The 14,429-nt window shown below is 49.9% G+C and overlaps 1 protein-coding gene and 1 pseudogene across 3 annotated transcripts in view; both read left to right on the top strand.

Moving 5' to 3' along the window:
* Positions 1 to 1,119: 1,119 nt before the first annotated feature.
* The window catches only part of LOC137651194 (peroxisomal leader peptide-processing protease), a 318,149-nt gene continuing 304,839 nt past the window's right edge, over positions 1,120 to 14,429 (top strand). For 2 of the 3 annotated variants that reach the window (XM_068384350.1, XM_068384367.1), the window contains exon 1: positions 1,508 to 1,643. The gene's annotated coding sequence lies outside the window, so the exon portion shown is untranslated. Of the gene's footprint in view, positions 1,295 to 1,507; positions 1,644 to 14,429 lie in introns of those variants that run through there. The other variant, XM_068384358.1, reaches the window with a different exon arrangement.
* LOC137659057 (5S ribosomal RNA) lies at positions 6,060 to 6,177 on the top strand (annotated as a pseudogene).

Here is a 14,429-nt window from a genome sequence, read left to right on the forward strand (position 1 = left end):
TCAGGGTGGGGCACCTTTTATCAATCTTGTTCATCTGTTCATTATGTTTTGTAATTTCCTAAGTTGCACTTTTGGTAAATTGTAATAGGTGGAGTTGCAGTAGTTAATCCTGGTAATATCACAGTTTATTACGAGTTTCTTTACGGAATTTTCATCCAGGTACCTTTATATATATATATATATATATATATATATATATATATATATATATATATATATATATATGTATATATATATGTATATATATATATATATATATATATATATATATATATATATATATATATATATATATATATATATATATATATATATATATAAAAGCAATGTTTCTGAGATGATAACCAACAGTTTTTACTACATTGCTCATTAGGACATCGATTTTTTTTTTCTTTTTAAGTTTAGGTGTTTTATATGTTGTCTGTTGTAGTTTTCGTTTTAAGAATTATAGATTACAGATTATAGTAATGAATACTGAATCTGAATTACATTTTGAATGTTCATTTAGTTGTAAGGAACACATGTATAAGGCTGTGTTTAGTTTTGAATAACTTCTGTCCAGGACCAAGAGTCAAGTAAGGGGAAAGTTTGTGCTGAAGATACCACAACGTCTTTGACTGTCAGTAAGTGTGAGTCAAGGTGTGTGTTTCTTATGCCTTCCGCTACAACCTAAGTTCTTTTAGTTGCATCTTCCATCTCAACTACCCTGCAAGTTCCAGGCCTAAGGTAAAGAAAGAGGAAGTGTAAGCCTAGCTGACTCGACAATTAGTGGTGGTGCTTACCAGTCACTCCTCACTCAATTAGCTGTAACCAAGGGAAAAAGAAGACTTTTTTTCTTATCTCAGCTTGGTTAAAACTTTTACTGGCCGTTCCATCTTTGCTGAAATCATACTACTATCAAAGTACCCATGTTCATATAGTTAGGAAAAATACACATTACTTAGGAAATTTGGGAATTTAAGAATACAACAATAGATTGCCAAAACTGATAAAAATGTATTATTTCTACTTATCGTGAAACGGAAGGGGATGAAGGAAATGCTTAAGATTTTCCTTAACACTTAAATTGTTTCAGTATTCTTTGGTCTCATCATTGTTATAGTAAGAGTTCAATCAGACGGTAATAAGCTTTGCAAAGTTTGCACCATCTAGGAGACTAAAGTGGCCGCAACAAGTGGGTTGTTCTACTGTCTCTAGTAATCACATATGACAGGATCCCGATTCAGACGATTCTCGACCCGTAATTAAGAACATACTCTCATTACTCCATTAAAGTCATTCTAATTCTCTCTTGGTAAGTTTTAAAAGAAACTATTTTGCCACTCACTCAAATATTTTCACTAGCGCCACTGATATTATGTTAAAAATAAACTGTATCCATTATGTAACGAGGGTAGAGCCTACGGTACATTATCGTTTTATGCAAGTTATTGGTGGTTTCGTAACGTGGTTAACACAGTAACAAGATAAGATTATGGTACTTCAGTGGGACTACCTGACCACTATAGGTGAATGTTTTTAACCATTATCCATAGTCACCCCTCACGTCTTGTGAAATAAGTTTCAAAAGTGTGTTAATTCGGTGTTAATTCTTACCCTCTGTTCGACTTTTGAGAACTGTACAGTATCATTAAAGCTATGAGGTTAGTGGATAACAATAGTTTGGTAATTTCCCTCCTATAAGCTGGTTTATATTGGGATACCACATCCGGGAAAGATTATTTGGTGTATATGTATGATAGCGGCCACTTGTATGTAGTATTATGCCTATCCTAGAATACAGCAGTTTATCGGGGTTCGCAAGGGGCATTACCTCCCCCCGCCCCCCGTTAGGTATTTAGGTAAGGACATGGCTTGTAGGTTAGGTTAGGGGGGAAAGTTTAGGTTAGTTGATGTCCATTTTTAATCAATGCATGAGGAACTGGCCGCTGATATACAAAGGCTTCAGAGAACAACACTGAATTACATTTCCAAAAGAATAAACTTTTCCTACTGTAATTATTGTATTGTGCTTTCAATGAATTTGATCTTTATTTCCACCGCTGATAAACCATTCTCTGTGATACAACTCTCCCTCATCCTAACGGGTACAGTTAGAAACCGCGTGACTATAACTTTACCTGGTACTTCTGGTGAGCGAAAACAGAAAATACATGATTATTTCACACTCTCGAGATTTGTTAAAGGCCTCAGAACCTAACAAACCCACCTAACCTAACATAGTAGTTTCCAGGTCACAGACCTAATCAGGGGCAAGCCGCCGGACACCCCCTGTCATAAATTTACCTTGGTCACAGACCTAGGCGGGGACAAGACCCCGAACTCCCTTTCCCAGGTCACAGACCTATCGGAGGCCAAGCCCCTTGGACACCCCCTTCCCAGGTCACAAACCTTCCCAGGCCACAGACCTAACCTGCTGGCAAGCCCACGTGACTCCCTACCCAAGTCACAGACCTAGCTTGGGGGCCAAGCTGATTCTACGCTTCATCTAAAAGTGTGCCCACAATCACAGTGTTGTGGAGAGAGCAACAAGGAACCTGGAACCCCCCCCTTTTTTTTTTTGGTTTTTTGTTTTTTTGTTTTGTTGTGGGAATCTTCATAGTTGAGTTACCATAACAAATGCTTTGGTCTTCCCTGAAAGATAACTCAGAGTTGATTTTACGACACTTTACGAACAGGAGCTGATACTTGTGGTTTGTAGATGTAAATAAAAGAGTTAAGTGAATATTTCAGGGGAATAGGATCCCAATATTTTGTGTAATTTTTTGTGGATTTATGCATTTCAGAGAATAATGTATACAGAAGAAAAAGTTAGTTTACCATTATTTATCGATTCACCAGTAAATTTTCCTCACCCAGAACCAAAGCACACTCATTCTTGCAGCGCCTCAGCGGACGTCACTTCGTTCACGAAAGGTGTGCAATGGTTTCATGAGTTAGTCAAGGCAGTTCAGTAGGTGGTCTCCAGACTGGCCCTAATACCATTTTTAGAACCCCTAGTATCCCTCTCGAGGTGTCAGAGTCCTATGGGATGGTCATTCCACCCTTTGACCTAAGATGTAGGAGCTTTAAGACGAGACAGGCTCCTCCTCCTACTGCTCCTCACCCTCCTCCTCTTCAACAGCAGTCGTCCAAATCCCAGCAGTACGTGGACTCTAAGGTCTCCATCACCGGTCTTGGCCCTGATTGGGAAAGATAGAGGATTTTACCCGTCAACACCTTCCCCAGGGGTTAGTTTACACCCAAGGACCAGCAGGGGCTGGAGGTCTCTGAAAGAGATTTTGTTTTCAGACAGTTATCTGCTGTCACTGGTTGAAACTGTCTAGACCGAACCATCCGCTCCTCTTTTGGAGGCAGCGGTTCTTCCCTTCGTGCTCTTAAATTTCTCACACCTAACTGAGGTTACAAGGAAGGAGTCATCCTTACTCCATGCGACTTTTACAACCCAGTTTCGAGAGAGGAAGGACACGAAGACTTTTCCGAAGAACTGCACTTCGAGACCTGAGGTACCCGAGCCTCGATAGGTCATTCTTGGTTAGGCACGAGCCTCAGTAAGACCAGAGAAACGCAGTCTCCCACCTAGGTCTCAGGCTCTTACTAGGGACATAGCTGATAACTTTGACTCAGCCTGGTCTCCTATGGGTGTGAGCTCGGGAATGGATGATCCTTTTGATGATGATTCAGATCATTCCAATGACATGCTGCCTATATCTGACAGTCTTAAGATCTCTCCCTTAGAAAAGGAGGAGTCAGATCATGTCTTCTTGTAGGTCCTTTCCTGTACCGTATAAGGAAAATTAATTCCTTTGGTGATTCAACCTATGTTCCTCCTGAGGGAAAGGATACAGTCCTAGACCCCTTCTATAACACAACTAGACCCACCAAGATTAGGGTAGCCTTGCCCTGGTCTAGGGGGTTAAGGGAGCCAAGAAGAAGGTCTTTGCTCAGGTAGCAGGTGTTTCCCAGTCCCTCAGGCAATAAACTTGTCTCGTTTGCTTCCCTCGCTATATGTACGACAGAAAGTAGTACGTGATAGCTGATGATAACCAGTCTCCTTTACTGTTGGATCCAACAATTTTTGGTCTAACACAAAACATGACCCTCGAGAGTTAGTTGGCAGTATTACTGGTGACATTCTCAGCATGAGATGCAGTGAACATGGAGTGTGTTGTAAAGTGTTCTATGCAAGCTGCATCATAGTTGGATGAATGATTGGGCTCACTAACGAAGATTTCTCTTGTGAGCAGAAAAGGGAGGCAATGCCCACCTTTTTGCTTCCCGATGCCAGGATGGTGGAGTTCCTGACAACTTAGTAACCAGTGGACCAACTGGATTCTGAAACTATGTGACTCCGTTGTTTCAAGATTCAAAAAGTACGTGCAGAGGAGAGAAGCACTTATGCTGCGCAATGTGGAAGACATTAATGCTGTTGCTGAAAGCTGGAGGAAGGCGAGTCAAGACTCCCTACTCTTCAGAGTAATGGTATCACGCCCTTACTCCTCGGCACCACCTACGCAGAGAGTGCCTTCAGTAAAACGTTAGGGGCGTAAAAGAGGGTCGAATGCTCCCAGACAATCCACCTTCAGGAAGCATGGCCCAAAGCAGCCCATTCATGCTAGAGGGGCATGAGGCACAGGAGGTAGACGTTGGCATTCCCGCTATGAGGGTCATTCCTCCTACCTGTCCACTAGTGGGAGGGTTCCTTCAGAGCAGGTGGTTGAGGTGTATGGTACACAGAACTGAACCTTGGTCAGTGTCTGTCCTCCACCCGGGCTACTCTCTCTCTCCCTCCTTGACTCATCATCCAGTGATGTCTTCCTACGCAAAGCTATCTGTAAAAGAACAGGCCCTTCAGGCCTAAGTCCAGACCATGCAAGAGAAGGATGCAATCTAAGAGGTCTTAGATGGGTCCCCAGGCTTCTACAGTCAACTTTTTCATGTAGAAAAGGCATCTGAAGGCTGAAGACCAGTTATCGATCTCTTTGCCCTGAATGAGTTTGTTCCACAAACTCTGTTCAAGATGGAGACTGCAGAAACGATTAGACAGGCCATCTGACCAAAGGACTTCATGATAACACTGGACTCAAGGGGCTGTGGTTTGATCTGTCCACACGCCCCCCCCAGGTCTTCACAAGGATCTTTAACCTGGTATTGAACTGGGGTCACAGGAACGGCATTCGTCTATTATGTTTTGTAGATGATTGGCTGATTCTAGCAGACTCTGTGTAGACCCTTCTACACCGGTGGGGGGGCGTAATCCTAGAGGGAGCGGCAGAGTTCACAAACTCTAGGATTGGCAACCCCCCCTTGCAGGTCTCACGCTGGGAGGATGCCTAAGGTTACTCATCCGGATAACAGCTTCCCGATGCCGATTCCTACGCGATCTCCGTGATCAGCCAAGGATATCGTGCCTCGCTCTTACCATCTCTCCGTCTCTGTCAGCGAATTCAGGGTCATTGAACCTCTATGCCATGGGGTCGGCAAGAGTTTTGCCCGTTTGGGCAGAATGATCCATGCCTTAGGAGAAGGTCTTCCATAGGATCGTCGACGGCTTCACCCCCCGGCTTCTTCAGTCGATCCTTTCTCGTAGGAAAGCATCTGAGACGGGAATTCCGTGGTCGACCTCTCAGCTCTGTTCAAGTTTGTCGAACAAACTTCGTGCAGCGTGGGACAGCAGAATCAATCAGACTGGTAAAGAGGCGGCAAGACTCCCTAGGCCGTGGATCGGAAGGACGGGTACTAACAGTTTCCATTCCATCCATCATCCAGGAAGCTCTTGGAATTCAGCCTAGACTTAAGATGTGGTGTGGCGATCCCGCCGCGGCATCGCAGGATTTTCTCCAAAGAACTCTCCCTGCTTTCCTCATGGCCGCTCAGGAGCAGACTTCCGCCTCCTTAGCCTTTTGGAGGTCTGGTCAACTCCGGTAGGCTCGGGTTCGACCTTCTTCGACGCCGGGACAGGCTTCCGGGTCCTTACCATGAGTGAGGGATCATGGTAATTTGCTAGGAGCCTTCTCTACTTCTGCCTCAACATCTTGGGTATCTATCCATGATATTGAGTCAACGGCCTTACCACGTTGGAAACACCGCTTCTCGTCCGATCAGCGAAGTTAAGCAACGTTGGGCTGGTCAGTACTTGGATGGGTGACCGCCTGGGTACGCCAGATGCTGTTGCCTCTTTCTCCGAGCCTTCCCTTCAGTTGACTGTGGCAAGGCTGAGGAGAGTCGCAGTACCTGTTCTCAGTCAAGCAGAGCTTTCAGCCCTACCTTTGAACGTTTCCTAGGTGTCTTTTCCTCATTGACCTGTCTAAAGTCCCGAACGGTCGCCTCAGGATAAGTTCCCTGTAGTGCAGCCTAAGTTCCGGTGGTATCAAAGCAACGATTAACCGGACTTTCTGGCCCCTATGGGACCAGCGGAACATTTAGACCTGCAATAGGTGTTGACCTATGGAACCTCTTGATGGGAGTGGATATTCTCGTCCTTTCCCCACATTTTGATGCTGTTCTCGGACTCGTCAAAGAAAAGGGGGTGCGCATGTTCTGGTTCAGGCCTATGGTCAGGACCTGAAGGATACCTCTCCATCATTAAGGCAGGCTTAGGGGCCGTAGTCTGGCCCCTCTACAGATCCTACAGTTCCTGTCGAGTCGCTCCGCGCGCAACGACTTCGTGGTACTGGCGTATTCCAACCAGCAAGGGACGCATTTTCATACCTTCACATCTTGCAGTAGAGATACTGAGATGATCCGAGGTCCTCTCTATACCACTATCGGCTCGCTCATTCCGGGCAGAGGAATGTTCTCTCCGACTATCTGAGCAGAGCCTTGCAGATAGAGGGTACCTGGGGGTCTTTGGCCTTTAGTAGCCAGCAAGTCCTAGCCTGGGGGACCTGATCGCGACAGCCTGGAACTTCAAGCTTCCGCTGTTCTTCCCCCCAGTCTCAGACCCCAAGACTCTTTGGCAAAATGCTTTCCGGTGATGGTAGGACAACATCGACGCCTGCGTCTTCCCACCATTGTTGTCTGTTGAGAAGGGGTCTCAACAAGACCAGGTTGTCTGTCAACCTTTCGATGGCCCTGAGAGCTCCACTGTGACTATACGCGGAACGGTTTCCGGACCCTCTGCTTCCCCTGACGGAACTCCCGGGAGAGCTTCTCTCACGGCACAGGCTACTCAAACAACCACACTACAACATCGCCTCCTCAAGAAGAGACAACCCGCTACAGTCGCGGAGCGGAGGTCGCGGAGCCTGCGATAGTCATCCGCCGGAGTCTACCAGGCGAAGTGGAGAGTCTTCTGTGGTTGGTGTCGTGGGAGAGATACCTCTTCCCTTGAGGCCTCTTCTCCAGCAATAACGGACTTATTGCTTTTCGGCGGGAGGAAACTCCTTTCCGCTCTCGGCAATGAAGCCTGTCGCTCAGCCTTTCTCTGGCCTTCAGGCTGAAAGGAATAGACTTTTTCCTTCCCGCTGGACCTTTCTTCGCTCATGCGAAGCTGCGAACGTCCCTGCCCCCAGTCGGAGTGAGACCTCCTCCATGGAGCATGGTTCGGACTTTTTAGTCCCTTAAGAGATCTTCTCAAGAACCATTACGTCAGGCCTCTGATCGTTTTCCGTCTTGGGGGACGGTGCTCCTGCTCACTCTGGCCTCGGCCAGTGTGTAAGCAATCTTCTTGGTCTCGTACGACTCCGCCCTTTCTAAGGGATAGGGGAAGGCAACATTCAGGTTCGCTCCCGAGTTGTTTGCTAGACTCAGAATCTTGGGGTCCCGGCCCTTCGGTCCAACTCCTTCAAGATTTTGAGTCACCATTCTGTATCAGATGACCCAAACCTTCTCCTTCTTGCCAGTAAAAGAATCGAGGGGTTATCCTTGGGAACAGCTGTAGTTTGTCCTCACGTGCAGCCGGGTTGGGAGCACAGGAAGGACACGGGCGACCTGAATCCAGACCCTCCTCCATCACGTCGCCCTACAGTACGATGTCGGATACATCGCAACGTCCCTCGCCTTCGAGTAGTACTACTCTGTGACGCAGGTGCTACAAGCTGGAGTCTGGAAGCGTCTAATGACCTTCGCAGCCCGCTTCCTGCAGGACGTGACCCACAGGAGTATCGATACGTTTCTATCGCTCTGTGGTGGCTACACAACAGCTGGTCTAACCTCAGGCTACTTTTTGGACAGGTAGCAGAAGGTTGAGGGCATTGTTATCAGGTTTTAGTCTGCATGAACGAAAGAAGTATGTCTGGCCCTTACTTCTTTCTTCATCGTCCCCTCTACTGGGGAAGCAGCATCCTGTTCTCTGCATAGCTGACCTCAAACCTCTGCAGGTAAACCATGCTTCCTTGTGTTCCGAGTATTGAGTCAATACTGTCGCGTCCCCCATACCCTGACAAGGTGGAATTTGGGAACGTCCTAACCCAGAGTTCCTTCTGGAACTCTAGGACAACTGCTTAGGACGGGTCACACTTCTTCCTTCACACACAAGCTTATGTAGGCCACACGTTTCCTTGCAGAGCAAGGAACTTGTGAGGTGCAGGGACTCCTTTTCTCGAGTGCGACTCACTCGGATTCTGAGTCCCCGGGTAAAGCTAAAGCCAGTATGGCTGGGACTTTCCACCCTTCTTAAGGGGTAAGTCACCCAATGTAAATAGCGTGGTTTGTATTTCGGTTACGGAACAAATGACAAATTCGGAGATAATTTGTATTTTTCCCAACCATACAAACCTTAGCTATTTACACATATTTGCCCGCCAGCCCTATCCCCCAAGACAAGTCCTACCTCTAAGTGAAGTGAAGCAGTTCACCAGTGTGTGAGGGGGGGAGGGGTAGCTAGCTACCACTCCCCTATCCCCCGCTAACTAGCGTGGGGTAATACACCCTCGTTAAATTCTAATGGCTCGCCATTTCAGCTACGCTAAAAGGTAAACCCAATGTAAATAGCTAAGGTTTGTATGGTTAGGAAAAATACAAATTATCTCCGAATTTGTCATTTTGTTTGAGAACGTGCGCTCTCCATTAAGAAAATATTACAGTTAGTCAATGATAAAAAATTCCTTGGGCAATAATGTTGCCATTCGTAGCACATACAATATTCCTGCAACCAGGTTCGTTGCAAACGTTTCCTGGAGGCAGAGAATACGCATGCGTTAGCGCAGATGGACAAGTACATTTGCGTGCAATCGATCTTTCTACCAATAAGGGCTACTGTATATACATCTTGCAATTAAGACTCTGCTCTATTAAGTTGTATAGTTATATCCCTTACTGAAACCAGGTTATTCAGTACATTACTTGGCTACTTTCCTGTAACCAGATATACGGCATTTACGTTCTGCCTTCTTGAAGACACTTTTTTCCTCTTTCTCGATCGGAAGTTTTAGTTTCCTTTAACGACTTTGACCAGCAACTTCTAATAAGCATATCTGTCCCCTTATAGGGAACATTCAATACTATTGCTATTTTACCGATAGGAGACGGAGAAGTACGAACGTTTTCGTTCTAAAAAAGAAAGAATCTCCGTTGCAAACATTTCCAACGTACTCTAACTGAGTTCTGGACACGACTTTAAGTCAAGCTACGCATGTATGCTTGTCATGCTCACAGTCCGGTGCTACTATGTTGTAGTAGACTTATGCTTACTACCCATCCAACAATAAATTGAAAATGCATCTCAATCTCCTTTTGGGGTTGGTTGGATGTGTTCGGTAATTACGGTCCGGTTTTCGGTGCGGAAGGCGATCTCTATGGAGATTTGCTCTTATAACATAAGCTGTACTGATTAACTGGTTTACCGTTGGGTATCAGGATTATTCAGCCAACCACACAAGATTGGTGGCAGTTGTAGGGTGGACAGGCTCCTCCCCTTCATTGCAAGAACGTGCAAATAGTTGCATGTCTCGACATCACCTCAAGATGTGTTTATTGCTATGCAATCTCCCCCCCCTCCCGCTGAACGGACAGCGGATGGGGGTGGGAGACGAGAGCTTCTGCAAAGAGGCCTATCTTCTCATCTCCTCTCTGGATCTGATGCTCTCTTTAATACTGTACATCAAAAAAGATGGGGGGAGGTTGCATATCCCGCACCATTCCATCGTCGTCTGTTGACCCGATTCAGAAAGGTACCACCATTCACCTCTCTTAGAGAACCATCTAGCAGTAGGAAGCCTCAGGTGGACAGAGGACAGCTAGGTGCCCCCATCTGCTCGCGTCATTCTTGGTACAGGAATGTGCTTGCAGATAATCTGAACAGACCACTCACATAGCAGGCTCCTATTGTCTTTGAATCATCTTGTATCCAACAAAGCCTTAATTGTTCCGTAACCGAAATACAAACCACGCTATTTACATTGGGTTTACTTTTTAGCAGATGAAATGACGAGCCAATAGTTTTTAACGAGGGTTAATTACCCCCGCGCTAGTTAGCGGGGGTAGGAGAAGGGATAGCTTGCTACCCCTCCCCCCCCACACACCGGGGATTTGCTTCACTTCACTTTTGGCTCCGGCGATGAACAGACGTGTCTGTCCATCGTCCTCGTTGACAGCCTTTAATCTTTTTTTCTGCTTTTTCTTTCAGTTTGTGTGTGTGTTAGAAGTTGACCACCTTTATTATTACTATGAGTACGTGCCCTGGAATTGCCGGCCGCCCTTGTGGTACTTTTATGTCGGCCATGGACACTGATCCTCACACCCTTTGCCCGCAGTGTCGAGGCCGACGGTGTGATCAGGAAAATAAGTGTAGTGAGTGCAGGGAGTGGTCTGCCTCCCAGTGGGAGAGGTTTGGCCGCCGGCGTAAGAAGAAGTCCAAGAGAGACCGTTCTCCTTCCGGGGTTGCCTTGAAGGAGGAAGTTCTCGGGACTCTTCTTTCGCCGCCCAAACCTCCTCCGAAGCTCCCCCTCGTTCGGCTCCTAAGGAGAGTCGGCCGAGTGGGAGCGCAGGCCCTAGTTCTGTTTCCCGACCTTGGGTTTGGGGAGAGGGCGTCGCCTCCCATAGCGGGGCGGTTCCTCCTCCTCCCCCGGGGGAGGTTATTGATGAATCTTTGTCTAACGATGATCTTTTTCAGATTTGGGCTTCCCTGGGGCTTAAGGGCTTGCCCTCCAGGGTTGCCCTGATTGACCTTGTCCAGTTGGGGGCCGCCGTTAAGCAGTCGCCGGTGATAGCAGAGGTAGATCCAGTGTCTGTCGATGACGTGGTGGCAGAGGCCTCCGACGGGGCGGGGCAATCCTCTGCAGGTGCAGTTGGGGATGTTGGTTCTGACGGCTCTCCTCCCCCTTCCGTACATCCTTCGAAGGGGGAAGGGAGTCCTACGGGCTCTTCTGCTGTCCAGCTTCCCTCTAAGGGGAGTGCTTTGACTGAGACTCCCCTTCGGAGGACTGATGGTCCTGACGATCTTCCTCGTGGCCGCCTTCGCCGTAAGGCACACTGTCCGCTGCGTCGCAAGGGCCTCCCGTCTCCTTATAAGGGTGCTAAGAGGCGCCTTTTTGGATCTTCTCCTTCTTCCTCCGAAGGGGATTCTCCTCGCCGTAAACAGCCTGCAGCTCCAGCTTCATTAGACCTCTCTGGGGATCGGTCTCCTACGCCTTCCAGACCTTTAACTTCTGGGGCAGATGTTCAGCAACCTGACCTCGTCACCCGACGGGCAACGGTCCCTTCGGGGCAAAGGGATTCTTCCCTTACGCGTGCAGTGTTAGCGCACAGGCGCTCTCCTGCTCGTCAGCGCTCTCCTGTTCGTCAGCGATCTCCTGTTCGCCAGCGCTCTCCTGATGATCGCCCCTCTTCTCGCCAGCGCTCTCCTGAGGACATCCTTCAACCTGTTGTTCCTGAAGAGCGCCCAGCGCGCCAGCGTTCCCCTGCTCGCCCTTCTGCAGTGTTAGCGCACAGGTGCTCTCCTGCTCGTCAGCGCTCTTCTGATCGTCAGCGCTCTCCTATTCATCAGTGCTCTTCTGAGGACCATCGCCCTTCTGCTCGCCAGCGCTCCCCTGTGGGCTCCGAATATCCTGCAGTTCCTGTTGTGCGCCCTGCACGCCATCAGTCTCCTGAGCGCCCTCGCGATCCTCAGCTTGTTCCTGCACAACATCGGTCGCGTTCTCCAACGCGTGTTTCTAAAACACATGTTCGCCCACGCGCCTACGCGCTTCCTGTTCCTGTTCGTGAACGCGCCGCGCCAACTGTTCCTTCACAGGATTCCACGCGTCGCCCTCTTGCTCGCCAGCGATCACAGACGATTCAACAATCGCCTGCTCGTCAGCGTTCTCCTACACGTCAGCGTTCTCCTACACGTCAGCGATCACCTGAACATCGGCGATCTCCGGACCGCCCGCGTGACCTATCGCCTGCGCGCATGCGTTCTCCAACGCGCCGTCGCCCAGAGGATCTGGAAGGACATGGGTCGCCCTCTGTTAGCTCGCCCTCACGCGGTCGTTCGCCTGCGCGACCTACGCGCTATCGCTCGCCAACGCGTCACCATGCGCCAACGCGCCATCGCTCGCCTGCGCGCCAGCGTTCGCCAGCGCACCACCGATCGCCTGCTCGCAATCACTCTCCCAAGCGCTACAGGTCTCCTGACCAACGTCGCCAGCGATCTTCGGAACGTTCTTGCTCGCCCGCGCGGCAACGCGTTCCCTCTCCGACGCGCTAACGCATTCGTTCACCGGCTCGCCCACGCGCTCGTTCGCCTATACACCCTCGCGCCCACTCGCCTGCGCGCCCACTCGCCTGCGCGCCCACTCGCCTGCGCGACCGCTCGCCCGCGCGACCACTCGCCTGCGCGGCCGCGCGACCGAGCGCTCGCCCGCGCGATCGTTCGCCTTCGCGCGACCACCGTTTGCGCCGAATTTCACAGCCAGTGACAGCAGCAGGAACGCGTGTCACCAGACCGCGCTCAGGATGGCCTCCACCAAAGCGCAGTACCATTATGCAGGACAGGGAAGACACTTCAGAGAGGTCAGTGCGTCTTTCTTCCCCCTTTCCTTTTCAGGCAGGTCCAGTGGTGTCCACTCCGAAGGATCGCCCGATCCCTTTCCCTCCAGCGAGGATTTCGGACTCTGTGTCCGTGGAGCGACAGACTTGGTTTGGTCCTCTGATGCGGGCGTTAGTGAGGGTTATGAAGCCAGCACTCGCCGATCAGGGAAACAAACCAACGGCTGCCTCACCTCCGCTGAAGAGAAAGAGAGGAGTGGACTTCGTGGTGACTTCCCCCAGGGAGAAGTTGGTTCCTAAGAGGTCTGTCGGGAAGGCCCCATCCCCTTCGCAGGCGTTTTTCCTTCTCCCGTGGACGAGGCTTTTCCGTCCTCGGGTGAGTCCAGTGAGGCGATAGTCTCCCCCTCGGCACCAAGGGGGGAGCCTTCTCTTCATGGAGGAGAATCGTCTCACGCGGAAGGGGCTCTCCGAACCTCTTTGTTGGGATCCTGTATCCCTCCCAGGAGGGAACCCAAGGACTCCAAGACTATCCCGAAATCATCTTCAAGGATTCGCCAGGAACCCGCTGCTCCCCGGGGGAACGTCCACGCTTCGCCCCAGGAAGAGATTCCGGGGACGGGAGACTTAGCTGCCAGCCCGCAAGGAGGAGACCAGCAGGAATCTGAACATGCCTTCTGGCAGGTCCTGAGCCTGATGAGGCAACTCAACGGGTTCATGGATCCCGTGATCGCCCCCCGAGAAGGCAAGGACACGGTCCTGGACCAAGTGTTCGATGTTCAGAAGGCCCCAAGGACCAGTGCGGCTCTGCCCTGGTGTTGGGGATTGAAGAGTGCCAGAGCCAGGGCCAATGCCCAGCTTGCAATTCTTGCCTCCTCCAGTCGTTCCTCTGCCGGGAACAAACTCATCCCACCTCCTCGTCTCCAGCAGAGGAGGTATTTTGAGATCTTGGGTGAGTCTAGTCTCACTCTTCCTCTCCATCACTCCGTAGAAGAGCTGGCTAAGGGAGTTCCCCTCGAGAAGCTCTCTGCCCGGCAGGTGTCGTTCTCGGCGTCGGAGATCCTGAGCCATGAGAAGGTCGCGAAGTGCGCCATGCAGGCCACTTCGTGGCTGGATATATGGCTAGGAACTCTGGGCATCCTATTGCGCTCCGAGGACTTGTCTAAGGAGACCAATAGGAAGGCCCTGGAGACCTTCTTACTCTCGGGCACCCGCTCCATCGAGTTCCTGGCGCACCAGGTCACCACCCTGTGGGCCAACTCGGTGTTGAAGCGGCGCGATGCGGTGAGCGAGAGGTTCCACCCGAAGGTCCCCGCCGTGGATGTCTGTAGGCTCAGACATGCTTCCCTCCTTGGGGAGAATCTATTGGAGCCACAGGATATGGAGCGAACGGCTGAGAGGTGGAGGAAATCTAGCACGGACTCCCTCCTCCATAGGGCTCTTACAGCTCGGCCCTATAAGCCTCCAGCTCCGCAGCAACAGTAGCAGCAGCCTCGTAAGGCACCGAAGCAGGCACCGGCAGC

The sequence above is a fragment of the Palaemon carinicauda genome, chromosome 1, assembly GCF_036898095.1.
Source record: "Palaemon carinicauda isolate YSFRI2023 chromosome 1, ASM3689809v2, whole genome shotgun sequence".
NCBI lineage: Eukaryota > Metazoa > Arthropoda > Malacostraca > Decapoda > Palaemonidae > Palaemon > Palaemon carinicauda.